The 19,347-nt window shown below is 41.8% G+C and overlaps 1 long non-coding RNA gene across 1 annotated transcript; it reads left to right on the forward strand.

The window, feature by feature from the left end:
- Window positions 1-12,421: 12,421 nt before the first annotated feature.
- On the forward strand, window positions 12,422-18,332 carry LOC119734498. Its single transcript, XR_005272079.1, has 2 exons — window positions 12,422-12,589; window positions 16,112-18,332. It is a non-coding gene; the product is annotated as an uncharacterized LOC119734498 (long non-coding RNA).
- Window positions 18,333-19,347: the final 1,015 nt, after the last annotated feature.

A 19,347-nucleotide genomic window follows, 5' to 3' on the forward strand; every position in this document is an offset into this window, starting at 1 on the left:
ACCTCGCTGGGATGAACGGATGGTTAGTCTAGCAGATTACGGTCCATCAGTGCAGTGCTATTGCCTTGCTGGGCACCGTATTGTGGGAAACTGAAGATTTTTTTCATTATCAGCAAAATTTGGACCAACTTGTCCGGACTCCAACATGGTGGTAACTAAGTAAATTAACCAGTTCGCGTCGGAGGACGTGATAACATGCACTGGCTGTTTTTATACATAGGCACGGCTGATGGGTAAAAACATCAAGATTGCCTCAACTCGCCTCTGGGTGACGTCTAAACACGCTAATCCGTCGTGCTTTTTGTACACACACACTAAAAAGTCCATTAACTCTGTGGAGGCAGACCGTGTGTTGATCTTGAATTGGCCGTTGTGCACGGCCTATTGTTGTTCGACAATTTACGCTCCAGTGCACACTTCGGAGTATTGAAACACATGAGGTTTTGGCAAGAAGTATCGTACTTATACTGTTCAAATGACTCTTTCGAGTCAGTATTTGTGGCATTTGGCTGCATATCAGAAGTTGGCTGGAAAATGTTGCCTTTTGCGAAAATCGAAATTTTGGGCAAAAATAATCCTGGCGCGAAGTGGCTCAGATTGTGTGTGTCTATAAAGAATGTAATTCCAGTTCTTTGTTACCCATAAACTCTCCTTATGTTACAAAACCTGTACTGTATGAGGACATAAACCCTATATTAGCGTGACTAAATCAGCATTAAATCATCCATTTTCCTGTGCAGTAACACCGAGTTATGATGTCCCCATTAAAAGACCATCATTGAGAGTCGTTGACAAGCTGTACCCGTCACCGCCACCATCATCCAGGTAGCATGAGGATGCATACGTTCGCTGTCCCCATCAGCACTGGGAATAACAAGTCTGTCGCTCTGCATGTGCTTTAGTTAATATCTCCGCCGCTGATGATGCATGGCGTACAATGCCAGGACAGCGGCTTAATCCGAGCCTTCCCCCTTACCTTTATTGCCGAGCTTCGAGAATTCTCAATGGGGTATCCCTAGTAGCTAGTCCTCCTAAAAGAGCATTTTCCTCATTACGTCGCGGTGTCCAAATTGCTTTCCTTGCGCTCGCATCTCCCAAAGTATCCAGGACGCCTGGCCGGTTTTTCTGATATTGCCGCGGCTCCGCGGGGAGACATTTCTCCGGGAAGTATATTTACGATTTCTCTTGTTCACCTAATCAATCTGACAAGAGGGCCACGAGGGAATCGGTCGGATTTTAAATCAAAACAAGGAGCCTGGTGCGGCGGCATGCGCAGGGAGTACCGCTGAGCCTCACCCCAGTCGGATCCCCGGCGCAGTTTATTACCGGCACACTTGGCCGCACTTGCCTTCATCACCTCAGCATTTAGGTGGCCATCCGTGATATTTGCCGTCCACTTCGATGTTTTGCTAAGAATCCGATCGAGTGGTAGTCCGTTGAGTCCTGCTAATAAACCATTCAGTATGTGACTTTGGTTTTTGATTGCCTGCTGTGGAGAAGAGACTGTCAAAATAATGAAAGCTGGAGGGATACCTAAGAGACCACCTGTCCTGGAATTAACCAGCGTGTTTAATAAGCTGAGAAGTTGGCCAGTCCGATCCAGCCTTACTTCTCTTTTTTGTATCCCCACCCATTTGCTTCACTTTTAAAAAAAAAAACGTAAGAGGGTCTGATAGTTTGATCCTCGCAACATTTTTTATATTTGAAGTCGGTAAGCAGTTTCCAGTTTAGTTTGATTCATTTTGCGTGATTCATTTTTCATCAGTCGTTGGCCTGATTTTTTGTGTTTGGAAATCTCCGACCTTGCTATGTTTTATTTTTTTATTGTTTAATTAATTTCTTTCTGGTAATGAAAGCAAGGATTCCTCAAAAGTGCCCTAGGCACTGTAGCTAGAAAGCCTGAAGAAACCTGTAGAGAGGAGACAATGAGAAGAAATGACAGTTTTAGAGGTGGGAGGAAAACCCAAGAATATTCTGGGGGAAAACCCAAGAATATTCTGGGGGAAGACCCACGGAATCAGGTAGGGACTGAAATCTCAATTCACATGCGGGCAGGAATCGAACCGTTTGCCAATCTCCTGTTTGTCCATTGTACAAAAATGTATCTATGGGCTTCTGGTAACAAACAAGTGTGTCTTTAGCTGTGATATGACATGTTCCAAGGATGGGCTGATCTTTATACGACAAGGTAATTTATTCCATGCTTCTGGTGCTACATCCATTGAAACATGGCCGTAAAATTTGGTGTGAACCGTACATGGAGTTAAATGACGTTTTGAGCTGAAGCGAAGATTCCTTGATGGACGGTGCTCAGTTATTAATTCATGGAGATTATGCGGGGACAAATCCATGGATGCAGTTATGAGCGAGAACTAAAAACGATGCGGGATTTTCGCCGGTAACCAAGGTAATTGATGCAGGGAGATCAAGGAAGAGCTGGTTGTATTGTCACAGTCAGTCATTTGTTTCAGCCTGATAAGCATGACTATCATCATTATTGTTACTCTCAGCTTGCTCCTTGATGCATGAAAACATCAAAAGACTGCCTTATGTACTCGCTCCGTGTATCTCGGAGTGACTCGGCCAGCTTGTTTCCATCCAGGCAATTTGCACTTATTACCAGAGGTGAACGTTAATATTTCATCTGATGGATTGCTTCCTGCTTGTTGCTTGACCAATTTTTTTTTTTGGTAACAGTCATTGTCCTTTTGTTTCCTTTTTTTATCCTGGATTCATTACCAATATTATTGCTCTTCATTTCCCGTTGTCTCTTCATCTGCCCCCCCCCCCCAACTCCTCCTGTCCCCGCCTCTTACGCGATTCCAATTTAATCATCATTACGATTTGAGTTCTGATTATGAGCATAAATCATGACCTGCTTTGGCCAGGGTCATGCAGGGATGATTAGAGTTTTAAATTAAAGACAAACACTTTAATCAAATCCCATGAGGACAGACATAACTCTGAAGACAGATTTTTAAGCTCTGGCACTTCTACACTTGTCACTCTGTTTTGACCAAAAACGAACCCTCTAAGTGTCCCATAAAATGTAACTACCAAATTGTTATCTTCCCAAATAAGCAAACAAAATAAATTAATACCTAACAAAATTGTTTGTAACAATTTGTGAAGTTGTTTATGAAATTTTGTAATGGAGGCAAGATATGTGCAGTAATTTTATAGTCATGTGGTATATAGCGCGCTATAAACTTAGGGGGCTTCTTCAAAATGTTTGCCTCTATTTTTCTCTCTATCGAAATGTCAGACACTCTTTATACTTCAATGATTTGTATCAATTGAATCAGTATAGGCAGTTTAAGAAGTTGGTTATTTCTCATGAATTTAAATTCAATGAAACAAAAACCCAAATCCCTCAAAGTTCCATAGTTCTACATGGTGCACTACCAAAAGGTGCAAAGTTAATTGTCTGACACCATTATTGACAGAGCCAGTAAGCCTTTTGATTTTTTTTCATGATATATTACTAATAGTTTACATATGTTACTAATAGTTTACAAAAATAAAAATATACAGCTTTGGATTTGTGGTTCATAAATACATAGCTCATTCAATCAAAGCCAGAATATGAAGGGGAAAAAATGGTGGACAAAGAAAGTCATGGCATCAAATACATTTACAGATCTTTGCATGCACTTTCCAGTTTTGGACAAAATATATACCTGGAATCATAAAACATCTATAAATAGATTACCCAGAATTCTTTAGCAGATCTAACTATTTGAATTCAGCAGCTTTTTACACTTTTTACAAAAACGTCATTAGTATAAAATATAAATCATACCAGTTTTAATGTATTCTTCTTTTCTTTTTTGCTGTGTTTTTTTTTTTTTTTTTAGGGTGGGGGAGGAGTGTTTTGCTCATTTAATTCCATTGTCTCGCCCCCTCCTTGGGGATTACCCTTCCGATCTGAAATGGTTGACATTTTGTTACATGGCTCAGACATCATTGACATCATTCTGAATGGTGGTGGACAAAGAAAGTCATGACATCAAATACATTTACAGACCTTTGTGTGCACTTTCCAGTTTTGGACAAAATATATACCTGGAATCGTGAAACATCTATAAATAGATTACTCAGAATTCTTTAGCAGATCTAACTATTTGAATTCAGCAGCTTTTTACACTGCTTATACTTTTTACAAAAAGTCATTAGTATAAAATATAAATCACACCAGTTTTAATGTTTTCTTCTTTTCTTTTTCCGGTGTTTTTTTTTTTGAGGGTGGGGGAGGAGTGTTTTGTTCATTCAATTCCATTGTCTCTCCTTCTCCTTAGGGATTACCCTTCCGATCTGAAATGGTTGACATTTTGTTACATGGCTCAGACATCATTGACATCATTCTGAAGCGTATTGTGTAAAAAAAAAGAAAAATCCTGTATTGGTTCAGTGCTCTCACGTTGTACTCTGCGGTCTTTTGGACGCAATTTGCTCACCCGTAATTAATCAAATGTATTGTTCCTCTTGTCTTCTGATTGGATTTTGCTTTAATAGATCTGTGGAGTGATCGCGCTTGTCACCGTAATTAGAAGGTGATTTTCATGACCAATTGTTGAACTCAATAGTCGTTATTTATAAATGAATAGCAAAAAAAGTACATTTGGCCAATGTCCTGTATAGGTTCTCTGCCTTTATTCCTCCTCTGCAAAAAGACACATTGCTTTGTCACGTTTGGACCAAAACCTCATCAACCATTGCTGCTGGAACACCAGCACCTCCTTCTTTTGTTTGTTCATAAATTTACAATCATTTTTTTGTTGTAATATAGTAATCCAAAATGGAGCCGTTGCTCAAGCGTAACCTTTTTTTTTTTAAAACAAATTGCGAGGAAAATACGTTTGGAGCAAGAGCTTTTTAATCATGCGAAACAATTGGGATTCGCTGCTTCATTGTTACTGTAGGATTGTTGAAAATATGGAGAACAAATAACTATGGGCATCACAAAAAAGCAGTCATAACTTTTCTTATTAAAAAAAACAAGATTTATTACTCATTAAAATTATATTAACACCTTGATATTGAAATATGTTAGTATTGGCATACCATTCTGTATAGCAAATCTTAGATTCACATAGAAACAGCTAGGTTAAAAAAAACATCCAGAGCCTTGTTCCTCACTAATTTTATACATGTGAACCTTCGTCATTTTTTCTCCCCCACCCACCCCTACCCCCACCCTCCCACACCCACATTCCTACCCTCCTGGCCCCCAAACTCCCCCCCCCCCGACCTAACCCCCCCCCCCCCCTCCGACCAATTCCCCCCCCCCCCCCCCCCTCCCCGGCTCCCCAATCCCCTGGCTCCCCAACTCCCTGGCACCCAGAGTACCGTCCCATGCATTATTAAGCACCATCCCTGATTACATCTCACATCCCCCTCCCCCCTCCCCCCAGGCAATCCCCACGGCAATCACCCAACCCTAGTTCCTGATTCTACGATTCCCCCTCATCACCTTACTCCTAGCCATTCAGACCAATCCAGCCAATCTATATCCCATCCATTTTTCTGTCTCTCTCTCCCTCTCGGAACTCTGTCTTTTTTTTTATTTTATGGGCGGACGAGATCATTACGCTGATTGGGTTTTTAGTAAATACCACTTTCACACTTGGCTCCTGGGCCCATTGATCATCGCACAGACAATACACGGCTGGCAACGTGTGGCTCCGCTCAGCCCCCTGCTGCTCAGCTTTTGTTAACACGGGACAGATTCTTTTCCCCATTTTTTTTTTTACAACTTCACAGAATTGGCAGGATTCAACAGGCTAACCATCTGTCTTCCGGGTAATGGTTTAGGAGGGGGGGGGGGACATTGTTGGTGAAAGCTTTTGGGAAAACAAAATCCTACCAGGAATGAAATAGAAAGTGTCAGTTGTAATATCCTGCCTGGTGGTGTGACTGAGCAGCCACATCTAATCAGCCGCTGTTGATGTTGACTGTGTTTGACTTGCGCTTATATTTGACACCATTCAGCGTATTCAATTCGCTGGTCTCGACATTCTAGCAAATGACATGACCTGTTCTCTTCATTGAGGCAATTAAAAAAAAAAAAACAGCGATGGATTTGGGTTTTAATCACTCGTCATGTATAAATTGATGGATGGTGTCAGTAATTCCATATTTGATGGAGCTCCAAATGAATCGCCAATACATGGAAGGATCATTTCCATTTGCCCTCAGTTCTAAACAACTTGCGTGTGCACCTGCTTGTCTCAAAACAAAGGAGTCTGCAGAGAAACAAAAATCAGTAAAATAACAGATTACATATTTATGCCTCTTTATAAGTTCCCCACCAAGTCGGATTGACTGGAACAGTGCATTCTTCTGTATACTTCGCATCAGTTTTGGCTTCTTAAGCATTTGACATTCCTCCTTCCTCATGGGCATCACTAGAGGGTGGGCATGGGAGTATCAACCCCCCCCCCCCCACCCCCACCCCTTTATTCCTTCTTATTGGCAAAATCACTGTCCGGTCGGCAGCATAGGGTATCTTTCAGCATATACTGCAATGAATTGCCCACTTATTGTCCGATAGTGTCAACTCTCATCACTTTCGAATAGCACCAATTAGTCAAATGTTGTCCAGACCCCCCCCCCCCAATTTGGTCTGCTGACACCAGTAGGGCTGTCCTATTTCGAATAGTTTAGTAGTCAGTTATTCAAAACTGCGTTTGATCAAATATTTGAAACTCGTCGATCAAGTTTTACACACGCCAGCTGCAACTGCTTGCCACGCCGGTCAAAAGTTGCACGCAATGCACGCCGGTTAGAATTTGCGTGCGACGATCAATATTACGGGCTGCTTGAATGTTTTGCAGTAAGTATTCTTTTAACTGTCGAGGGCTTTAACCTGCTAAAAGGATGGAAACAATGAACAGCAGTCGACAACAAAGTTATCGTCGACAAAAAAAGTGGCATCTGACAATAAAGAGCCGCAACTGTACAATTAAAAATAACAGGGAGTCAGGCTGGCTTAGCGGTACTTTCCTTGCCGTCCACCGCTATGACCCGGGTTTGAACTCCCGCCTGGGCCAATGTGTGGATTGTGTTTTCAGTCCCTGCCTGATTCCGTGGGTTTTCCCCAGAATATTCTTCCGGGCTTTTCCACCCACCTCTAAAATTGTAACTTCTTCTCATTGTCTTCTCTCCACAGGTTTCTTCAGGCTTGCGAGCTACAGTGCCTAGGGCGCTTTTGAGGAATCCTTGGTTTCATTACCAGAAATGATTAATGATAATAATAATAATAAACATCACAGTTGTGTTATTGGTTTAATTTTTCTGAATATTTGAACCGGCAAGAAGCTACCGGTATTAGGTAGATGATTGAATATTCGGTATATTGGGGACAGCCCTAGACGTCAGTGGCTAAAAGCGTGTCCCAGATCTCGTCTTTCGCAAGTCACTGTCCTCTTTTAGTCAACCCCTCCAGTGTCTCAATCTTCCGTAGTATTCTCACACTTTCGGCTTGTGCATCATGAAACTATCACCTCAGGCTCCTGTATGTCTTCACAGCTCCAATGATGAATAATGTGTAAACTAAATAAGTTATTTTGAACCCCGCCATGACAACCGCATCGTCGAGCTGTTAATTAGATTCAGCACTCAATCTGATCTCTTTGGGTGTGTTTGATTTTTTTTTTTCTAAGTGGATCACCGTGATGTTGATTTGATATTTAGCTTTTGCTCAATCTGCTCACATTTTGGGAAAAAAATTGTCCAATCGCTACAATCAGGTGTGAGGAAAGCATCAGAAATCTGTCTTAAAAAGCTGTAAATTCACTTTTTTTTAAAAAAAATTCAGAAGGTTATTGATACCGTGTCCAAACTGTTCATAAAACTGTTCATAAACTTAATAAAAAAAACCTGGGAAGAAAGTGTTCAGATGGTATGAGGAAGCAATGGTTGTTGCTGTTCATGTAATTGTGGAGATAATGCAAACATACTTCTGTGCAAAGTTGTCATTTCAGTCAAAATCAGTCAAAGTGTCTGTTTTTTAACGGTTGAGTGCTCCTGCCTACACAAGGCAGGATTGACTGGCTGTGACCGTTTATGTAACTTGGTACAGCTATGCTTTGACTGTAGGTGATTGATAAGCCAGCTGTGCCTTCCACTTGCAGCTCTTGTCTGTTTTTGACTAGTCACAGTGCTTGCTGTGCCTTTGACTAGTCACAGTGCTTGCCTGAAATGTGACCTGACTGTTGGTGACTAGCCTAACAGGTGTAAAAGGCATGGCAGGGGAAAGAGGATTGATTTTGTTTGACATGTCCGTGACTGTTCAGACAGCAGGAGGGTTACTAATGCGCCATAAAAACTGTTGAGGTGGCTTTAGAGCTTCCATCCGTTCCTTGAACGGTCTGCCCAGGCCCACTGATTGCAATTAGAGGTCAATTTCTTTGTCATTAATAACCTCTCAGTTAAACCACACCTCATTCCTCAATCTAGCCTGTCATCCAAGATGTTACCGTGATGTGATCTACGCTCCTTCGCAATCCCAAACAGAGCAGCCACACGGACACTTAATAGCCACTGCCGTCCCCTCGTGCCCTGCGTGCAAATTTAGCCCCCCAACACCCATCCGTTAAAAATGACCCCGACATGCGACAGTAACCAAAACTAGCAGAATTGGAAACAACACCCCTGCCGCAGTGCCGAGATATCGATACACGTTAAAGCAAATTTACCCGGAGCACTTGGTTGTCACAAGGCCCATCTCCGGCAACTGTTAAAGCGTGGATTGTCGGGACCCACCCACCAGCGCCGGAGAGCGTGCTAGGCAAACTCCGTGGTGCAGCCCCCTAGTTGTGAAAACTAGCCCCCTGAGGGAGTCCCCGGAGAGGGGGATGATTGATTGTGGAGCCACATGCACAAAGGATACCGGCCCCGCAGATGTGCCAGCAAACTCCCTGTAATAACTTGGGTGATGGGAGTTTGAGTTGAGCTGGAGCACGCTAAAGTCATAGCAATCGTGGAGGGATACTTTGGCATTTTGGAGAGCTTTTACTGCTTTTACACCGTAGTTTCCAAAAGCAGATATATTATTCCGTATCATGTTTTATTCTCAGTCTATTTGATAGTTTCTTCTTTCTTTTCCTGGGTGTTTTTCCCGCAGGGAGTTTTGAATTTAGAAATTGTCGTCACTGTCTGTGACCTAATTTCTCTTTCATCTTGTTTTCAATTCTGCGTTTACATGCATTGTGTAATTAAAAAGTGGAACAGATTATCATTTTTTTTCTCGCTTGGACAATTTACCCGTATGTTTACTCGTAAATTGTTACCCTGTACTCACACTCAAGGATAGTCCTCAAACATGTACTAATTTTACATCAAAATTTACTCATCGCTGGTTGAAGCATTTACTCAAGTACTCTTCTGATGAAAGTCAGATCATGTACTTGCAGTCACATGCATTTAATTCCAATATTGTCGTGAAAGTAATCTATGGTTATATTGTATGATTATATTAAGTGATTTGTTGTTTCCAATTTAACATTCCTGTCAAGGTTTCCAAACTTGTTGTCCAAATGGTTATAGTGTTCAGGTTTTCCGAAAAACGATTCGTGTTAATTGGAAAGTAAGGGTAGACTACATCATTGATTGAGAAACAGTCACTCATTTTCTGGTTTAATTTTTGCTTTAAATCGATGTTATAGAAGGGGGATTGCCCCCTGTGGCCCCCCCCCCCCCCCCTCTGTATCCGCCAGTGCTTACTTCACAATCCCTAATTAGAAGTGAGCTGTCATAGTACAAGTAAACCTTATCTTGAATGTCTCCCATCTGACTTCCAAGGATTCACCAACAGTTGTGAATGGCTTGCGTGTTGAGTCTTCATCCGGACATTCTCATGGGATCTTCTCCTCTTGCCATCTGCCTCTCATTCCTCCTCCGATCCTCTCCGCCTCTCTCTCTCTCGTCTCCTCATCAGTATGCCGTCGGGATGATGCCATCCTCATTGCTGATTCCTTCCCCATCCTCCGCCTGACTGTGATCATCTGGGAGTGAAGCTGACGGTCAGGTGGACGAGATGGGACAGGCTGTGATAGGACTACTGATTGCAACCGAGAGTGGTGCGGAACGGCAACCGCAAACGGTGTTTACATGTCCTTAAGATTCTAACGAAGTGAAGATTTGTGCTTGAGCCTTGGGGCTTGATCTTTAAGTGATGATTTGTTGTCGGTGAATAGAATAGGCAAAAACAGATGTCTGCGACTCCAAACATGAAACCCGGTGCTATCTGGCCGTGAAGCTCTCTTATCCCCACATATGTAAATCATGTTGTTGCCTATTTTGTTTTGTTCCCGGAAGGCAAGGCATTGTAAACATACATGGGCCATTCCATCAATTTCGGGTCAAATTTGTTGTGTCCCTGTTACATCTGACATGTATAAGATTTTGTAATTAAGGGCCCATTCTTTGATGCCTTCTATCTGCAATAGTGATTATGTAAAGCATAGTACCTGTAAAACAATTTTTTTTTTTAAATGAAGTCAATTTTAATGGTACTTGAATGGCAAATTACACAGGTCAGGTGTAACAAGGACACAAAAAGTCACACTTTGGGACCCCAAAGTTATGGAATGACCCACATTTAGTGTGCATTCCAGTCCCCAAGTAAGCTTATTAATTTGGGTTGTTGGTTTTTTTTTCTTCGGACAACATTGAGTTAACAGTGTTAGTGTTCTTACTTCTCATTGAGGGGCAAAACCCAGTATTAAATCCCTTAACTGCACGACTTTGTGTAATGTGAATAAATTGGTCAGCCAAAACAGCACCAAAATTAAAATACATGTAGGTATCTCTCTCCCCCCCCCCCCCTCCCCCTCCCTCCCCCCCCCCAACCCCCCCCCCACCACCCCCCCCCCCCCCCCCCCCGGCTTTTTGAATTTCCTGCAATTGCCGTGGTCTGGAAATTTGGGGGAAATGCTGTTGTTAGGTCCGCCCTTGGTGTCTCCTCATAATATGCTGGTCCCCCTACCCCACCCCCAGGCCCCCTCTCAAACAATCCTGTCTACGCCACACTTCACTGGTTCATGAGTGTGTCTTATCTCTTCCCGGGCATGGTCAGAGATTCATTCATAGCACAATCATTCAGCCCTGAATCAAAAGTGTCAAACCCATAATTCATCATCGTTCAGCAAGTCCAGTTTTGCCCTCGGCCTATTGATGTATTTCTCAGCATCACTCATTTTCAGTTTCTTAAATGCATGACTTGAAAGTTGCTTTACAATAGGGAAGTACAAAGTATTAAGGAAGAACTGAAGCTACAAAATACTTTCTGAAAAACAAGACAATTGATTACCGTAGATTTTGTACACATTTCTAGGACTTTAGTAACAAGTGACATTTGCATTGATATGACGGACTCTACTCCTCATTTTTTTTTTAAATTATTTCTGGTTTATTGAAGCCACTGTTTAATATACATATATATATGTATATATTTACCAAACTGCACTCCATTGTTTTCCAATTAATTTTCTGAATTATAACCATGATCATACATTTCATACACCATGAGGTAGACAGGATAATTCATTTTCCCCTTCCTCAGTCTGACCCCCCCCCCCTACAGACCCTCATCCAAGGTTGCAACATCCCCCCCCCCCCCCCAATCTCACTCCCTCCTCGAAAAAGATTCTGCGTGCTAATTCGTGATCAGATTAACGACTTCTCAATTAATGTCTTGGGTTCACATTGCGTGTCCACTGATGACAATTAAATATTTGCAGAGAGGGAATTGGGTGATTACTTATTCATTGAGCATGTGTGGAGCCTAGGCCCTTTGGTGTCGTTCGTCACCAGACCCAGCCTCCAAGATCCGTGCTCGTCGCTGCTCCAAGTCCATTTTTCAAACTCGCTGTCACGACAGCTCACTGGTCTAATAAACCAAGAGACCAGATGAACTCGCCGTGTACGTAGTTCTTTGAACCGGCTTTTGGTGTTGTGACCTGCTGTGTTTCCGAATGTCTGAAAATCGTTGACCTTTTGCAGTCGATTATGGGATATGTTGGTCCCATCATGCGCTTTGGCAGCTTATGAATATGCATGTGGCTGTTGTGAATCCTGATTGGTTGTGAGTGGCTACAGAGTGCTGTGATTGGTCCCCACCCCACTGAACGGTTCAAATCTGACAAAGCCTCATTTTTTAATGGACACTCAAGGTCGATGTTCAGTTTAGTATTTGAAAGGGCTGCGCTATGATTTGCTACATTTGCTATCATTCAGTTTCATTTTGCGTTGTGTGAGGTAGAATCTTACAAAAGTCACTTTTTTTTTCTTCGTTTTGTGTGGGTTTTTTTGTGAGTGACAAAACTTCAGACTGCAGCGTTTAATAAGAAGCAATATAATCATATACCTTTATTTAATTATTCCTTTTTTTTTCCTTTCTTTTTTATTTTAGTCTTTCCAAGCGCAATGCACCCGTTAGAGACTCAATCGCGGAAGACGACAGTCGTCTGTTTCTAGACTCCCTTCTCATCAAAATGGGCACCAGTGCGGAAGAGCTAACCCGTGTGGTCCAAAAAATTGAAATGGGCGGACAAAACATTCAGCCATGATTACACTTCTTGTGAAGGTTTGTTTTTATTGTTGTTGTTGTTTTGTCTTGAAGACCGCCTGGCTTCCTTCCTCCACCCTATCTGATAATTTTTCCCTCTGTGTAACCGCTGGAAAATTCCTAAGGCACAACTAAACCTGCTTTACTAAAAGAAATTCACCAGCCTTTTTTTTTCATTTTTCTGCCAGTAGATCTACATGTTATATGAGAACAGTGGCTAAATTTGGACTGGTGCCAATGTAAAAATGACTTAAAACAATGTTATCATCACTGTACAAAAAGGGAACCTGTCCAAGATGGACAATGTACATATTATCAAAAAGAATGACAGAAATATTGTCATTTTGTGCGTGAATGGTCTAGTGTATCATGATCACTAATGGTACCTTTTTAAGCCACTGCAATGACTTTTTAACAAAATTTCCCTCCCCGTAAAAAATGAAGATAAAATTTTCCAAAAGATTGTCCGTAAAGATATCCCAAATGGCTGCATTTGCTGCTGTTTTCCCCTTGTCCTGGCCTAAATCCGCCTCAGCGAGTCAGCCTTGCACACAGCAGATGGAGTTTGGTCTCACTGATTCATTACTGTCATCTCATCAATAAATAAGAGACTCCTTTTCTGTATTAAGACATCAGCGTTAATATTACATCAGCATTATTAACGATGTAACATCATCTGTTTTCTGCGCTTCTCCTTCTCATATTTTCATATATTCATCAGGCCAGCGGGCTGTACTTTTGCCAAGGTGTTTACTGATTTTGACTCTGTACAAATGCAGTTGATTTGTCTGTGTGCTTCGCCTCTTTAAGATATAGTTGTCCAGTTTGATATATGTGGCTGTCCAGTTTGGAATAATTTAGTATTCAAGTATTCAAAACTGCGTTTCGCCAAATATTCGAAACTTGGCAGTCACGTTTACACATGCTGCAACTGCATGCCTCACTTGTCAAAAGTTGCACGCAAAGCACGCCGGTTAAAAATTGCATGCGGCAATCGATATTATGGGCCACAAGAGTGTTTTGCAATAATCATTTTGTAACTGTCAGCAGCTTTTACCTTCTAATAATACCGAATAATAATAATACCGAAGTCTTATATAGCGCACGTATCTACTAACAATTAGGTACTCAGACGATGGAAATTATGTCTATTATTAGAGACAAGTAAATGAAATACATTAGAAATATGAGACCCATTATGTAGCACCTTTATAATGGTTTACAAGGTGCTGCAGCGCATGAAGCAGCCACTGCCAGAAACACCGGGACAAACCCCTTCTCTTAGCGATAAGTGTTATTGGTTCTTTAACGTGCATTACACAAATCACGGGACCTACGTCTTTACGTCCTATCCGAAGGACGAAGCAATAATGGTAAAGTGCCTTGCTCAAGAGCACAAGCACCATGTTCCCTGTCAGGATTCGAACCCATGTACCACGGCACACGAGTCGAATACCGTAACCATTGGACCACAGGACCCCACAAAGGATGGGAATAATGAACCGCCGTCGACAAAAAAAGTGACTCTCAACAAAAAGTGGCATCTGACAATAAAGAGCAGCAACTTTAGGCCAAAAAAAAAAAATATTCGGTCTCTGGTCAGACCAAAGTTCCGGAATTGACGCGGCGACGCTTTTTTTTTTTTTTTTTTTTTTTGCTTTTTCTTTTTTTCTTCAAGCTTGGATTGTACAGACAAGGTGGGGTACTATTTTGCTGTTTTGGTGTCCTCATGCACATTGGTGTCCTCCATAATTTGCCTTGGTGCTTTCAATCATTTGCCTTGGTGCTATTTCCCATTCCTTGGTGCTCTTTGGTAAAAAAAATTGAGGAGGTGCGGCAATAGAGGGCGCTGTTGGAGCTACCGCGGAACATTTTGGAAAAAAAAAAGATTGACGCGCATGATTAAAATCGACGCGCGCGCTGACCAGAGACCGAATTTTTTTTTTTTGGCCTTACAATTAAAATAATATCACATTCCTGTGTGTACATGTGTAGTTTTTTATCTTTCGAATTTTTGAACCAGCCAACAGCTTTTTGAATATTCGTTTGGTGATCGAATATTTGGATATTCGTTATATTTGGGACAGCCCTACTACTTCAAGACATGAGGCTATCCCTTTTCGCTTGCTCAGAAGGGACCTGATGAGTGGTCTTTCCTTTCCTGACTTTCTTGTGTGGTTTTTATATCTGTCTGTCTGTCACTTTGTTTGTAGCCATCTCACCCACTTCATCTTCCGTTTGCTAGATGACCATTTCCATATTTTCAACCCCCAGCCTCATCATCCCAGCCCCCATTTTTTTTTTTTCATGCTCCGCCATTGGGCATGCAGAGCCTCGATCTGGCAACTTTACACAATAAGAATAGCCGGTTCAGTGATCTGAACCACGACACGGGAATCAGTGAACCGGCTATAGTCATTGTGTAAAGTTGCCAGATCGAGGCTGTGCATGCCCGTGGCGGAAGTGTGCAAAGAGTGAATTGATTGGTGACTTGCTTGTATCACCATGTCTGTCTGTCTGTTTGTCACCATCTCCCCCCTTCACCTGGCTTCTTCGTAGAGCCCCAACCCCACCCCCACCCCCACCCAGACCATTCCCTCCACAGTCCACCTACCCCTAACCATAACCCAGCCCCATTTATTTATGAGATGCCTTTATCACCATATCTGTCTGTCTGTTTGTCACCATCTCACCCATTTCATCTGCCTTCTTCTAAAGATCCTCCCATACCATTTCCAACCACAGTCCACCTAACCTTAACCCAGCCCCATTTATTGATGAGATGCCTTTATCACCATATCCGTCTGTCTGTTTGTCACCATCTCACCCATTTCATCTGTCTTCTTCTAAAGTTCCTCCCGTACCATTTCCAACCACTGTCCACCTAACCTTAACCCAGCCCCAATTATTGATGAGATTCCTTTATCACCATGTCTGTCTGTCTGTTTGTCACCATCTCACCCATTTCATCTGTCTTCTTCTAAAGTTCCTCCCGTACCATTTCCAACCACTGTCCACCTAACCTTAACCCAGCCCCATTTATTGATGAGATGCCCTTATCACCATATCTGTCTGTCTGTTCGTCACCATCTCACCCATTTCATCTGCCTTCTTCTAAAGATCCTCCCATACCATTTCCAACCACAGTCCACCTAACCTTAACCCAGCCCCAATTATTGATGAGATGCCTTTATCACCATATCTGTCTGTCTGTTTGTCACCATCTCACCCATTTCATCTGCCTTCTTCTAAAGATCCTCCCATACCATTTCCAACCACAGTCCACCTAACCTTAACCCAGGCCCATTTATTGATGAGATGCCTTTATCACCATATCTGTCTGTCTGTTTGTCACCATCTCCCCCATTTTTATCACCCTCTCCTTGATCCCCACCCCTCGTCTTTCCAACCTCAGTCCACCCATCCCAGGCTCTCCCCCGGTATTGATGGATGACGTGCCTGTATCGTCAGTCCCCGCATGCCACTCTCTGGCCGACGTGATTATGATATTATGATTCTGTCTTGACACCCTCCTGGCAGGTTTGGGTTGGGAGACTCTCGGCAGCTGATGATGAAACTGCATCTGTGTCGCTTTCTCCTTCTTCTCCCCCTTCAGGAGGTAAGGAGGACAGAGTCAGCGCGGCTGACATCACAGGGGACTACTCCAGGTGTCAGTGTGTCCTCTTCGTATTCTGTTCATTAAATGCTTTCGTTGAACCAGATGGACAGGAGTTAAATATTCACTTCAACCAGGGAGGCCTTAGGCTTTGGGACCTCAGATAAACTAGAAATTATCTCATTTGTTGGTCCATCCTTGCTTACCCTTTAGGCATTTTTGTTTCGTACTGTCATTTCTTTATAAATTCTACCCACAACTGTGACATATAACTTGAATAAAATAAAATTAAATTGTACACAATGTACCAGTATCTATATATTTTTTAATGAATCCTTTCATATATTCAAAGTAAATGTTTATTGACCCAAAATCTACAAGTTTAAATTGTAAATTATGTAGTTTTCTCTCTGCGGTGGAATAATTTGTGAGATATTTGTGTAGATGGTGTAGTGAACAACTCACAAACGAATAGCACAGACTAGCAGAGTTGGGTCATGTCAAAGCATTCATGCCCGTCACATTAGTGATGAAGGGATGACTGTTTTGTTTGAGGTTATAGGCAAAGCAATGGAAAATTCATAACACTCAACTTTGGCAGAATTTTTTAGATTTTGGATTCAAAACATAAAACCTTGCAAGGATTGAATGCTGTCAGTGTTTCTACTTGTGCAAGCGTTTCTACTGTGCAAGCGTTTAAGGACTCTATCATGACATTATGAATTTGAGATTCCAAAAAGATTACAACTATGCAGTTTTGTATTTTTATTCAACCAAAATGTCGTGGCTTGAAAGATGATTCTCTCAATTAAGGTTTGAAATTTATTGAATTGGAATTTTTGGATTTGTACATGATCCTCTGTTTGACTCATGCACTTTGTCTTTTGACGTTAACTTTCCCCTGGGCACTTTGTGCACTTAAGTCCCTTGCGCTCCCCTCCTTGCCCCATGCCCCTTTCCCCCTGCCCCCCCCCCCCCTGACCTCCCATTCCCCTTCCCCCCTCCCTGACCTCCCTGCCCCCTGCCCCCTTTACCCCTCCCCCTGATCCCCTGACCCCTCCCCCCTTGTATTTGAATGCCTGTGTGCAATCTGTAATTCTCATTTGGCTCAGTAGCTTCCAATGTTATTCCAAGGACAGTTATGAAAATAGGTTCTTTTTAGTAAAACACGCATAATTTCAGTATTTTTTTTTTCAGATGAGTGAAGAACATGCTATTTTAAGACATACTTCATTGGTGTATAAAATTTGATTGCGTTTTAACAAAAAAAATATATCATTAATCCAGGTCACTCACCCTATATTGTACCCTTCATTTTTCGAATCTTGCCCGACCCAATGCTGCATACCGGGCTTCATGTACATCCATCATGTACATGTACAATCACCATGTACATTCATCGTACGCAAACGTAACTTCAACAAATTCGCGGAGAAAAGGCAATACTACTGTGCACAAACGAAAAGATTTGTATCTTCAAACTGACTGTCAGCTTGTGATATTTTTAGACATGTTTTATTTTCTCTCATACAAAGCTTTCAACATTTCCATCCAACACTGAAAAGCCCGCAGAAGAAAAACAATTGATGAAAAAATATATCCCCCCCCCCCTCCGTTTGTTATCTGCAGCGGGACCTTTTTTAAGACGTAATACAAATATCGGACTGGTCTAGATTGAATAGGATGAGGCCAACCTCAGATTTATGAGCCAAATTCTTTTGGTTTTTCCTCTTCGTATCCAACCTTCACTTGTCCATTAATCAACTCCCCATGGTATCTGCCTAAGCCCCTCTGTCAACACAAAATGTCCATATCGCCACTTAAGACGGACATGGTATTATGCGGATTTCTCCCCTGTTTTTGATTTGTTTGGGTGTTTAAAATGCACGTATTTCCTCTGTCTGATGCAGCTTAGACAATTCCCTCAATGGGAACCTGCACGTGTACCCAGCGTTCATCCCATTGTGGGTTTTTCTTATATGATGAATTCATACATATACATTGCTGTTACGGAGGAAATGTTTTCCTATGGGAGTGCTTGTTAATACAAAAGTCACCACTTTGCAATTGTATTTAGTTGTTTCCCGGTTGTGATGGATTGCAAAGAATAATAAATTGCCCTATTACAATTTGGGGGAAAAAATCTTCAACTTGCTTTACTTTTGTACATTTCTCATTGTAAGTTTAGTTCTAGTGTGCTGTAGGCTCCTTTTTTTTGGAACATAAAATTTAAAGCGCAAACCCTCTATTCAAAACACACCACTGATCAGATGTCAAAAACGTATATACTTCGGTCTATTTATGAAACCAAGTTCTTTTGCCACACGCTCAGGTCATCAGTTCTAAGCTACCTGCTTTTCTTCCAAATCTTCGTTCCCATCCATTCGAGCATGACACTCTTGATAAAAAAATACATAATTTAATTGTTTTCGGTTTTTTTCCCCCAGTTTTAATTTTAGTGAACGAACCTCAATCCACCAGCAAAAAAAATATATTCTCAACCAACGTCTCTGGAAAAAAAAACTTCTTGGGGGCTTGCCCCCGGTGCCATATCCAACTTGTTTTTATCAAACGACCAGCATTTTCCACCAACTGTAACAAAACAAGGACAAATCAATGATTTCAAGAATCCCTGGTGTCTTTTGTCCGCGTTGTTTGAGTTGCTTTGAATGCACGTGTCACGGTGTCAGTGAAGAATAGTGAAATGTTTGCTCGATAAAAGCGACGATTTGTTATGGGTAAAGATACTGGTAGCAAGTGCCGTAAAGAGTGAAATATTGTTTTCTGTCCTTTTTTTGTTTTGTTTTGCGCAATACGGCCATTCTTCTTTCTCCTCAGAATTTAAATTACTAGAAAGCTTCAACGGATAGTTTATGGAAGATGTCTTCGAAGAGACTTTTCCCTAAACCGTTTGTCTCAAAATTCAATGTACATACATGTATTTCATTTCAATTCGTTGATTGAACATTAAATTGAGGGGGGGGGGTGAATTGTTCTTAACGCGAGAAACCACACCCTACTGCACAAAACAGAGCCCAGACACACATTGCGTATGTTCTCGTTTTCACGTTCATCAGACAACCCCCCCCCCCCCCCCCCAGAAAAAAAAATGATGAATGACTTGAAATTTTACGACTTAAGCTAACTTAGACGCCAGTCT

This window comes from Patiria miniata, unplaced genomic scaffold (genome assembly GCF_015706575.1).
Source record: "Patiria miniata isolate m_02_andy unplaced genomic scaffold, ASM1570657v1 HiC_scaffold_27, whole genome shotgun sequence".
NCBI classification, from domain to species: Eukaryota; Metazoa; Echinodermata; class Asteroidea; order Valvatida; family Asterinidae; genus Patiria; species Patiria miniata.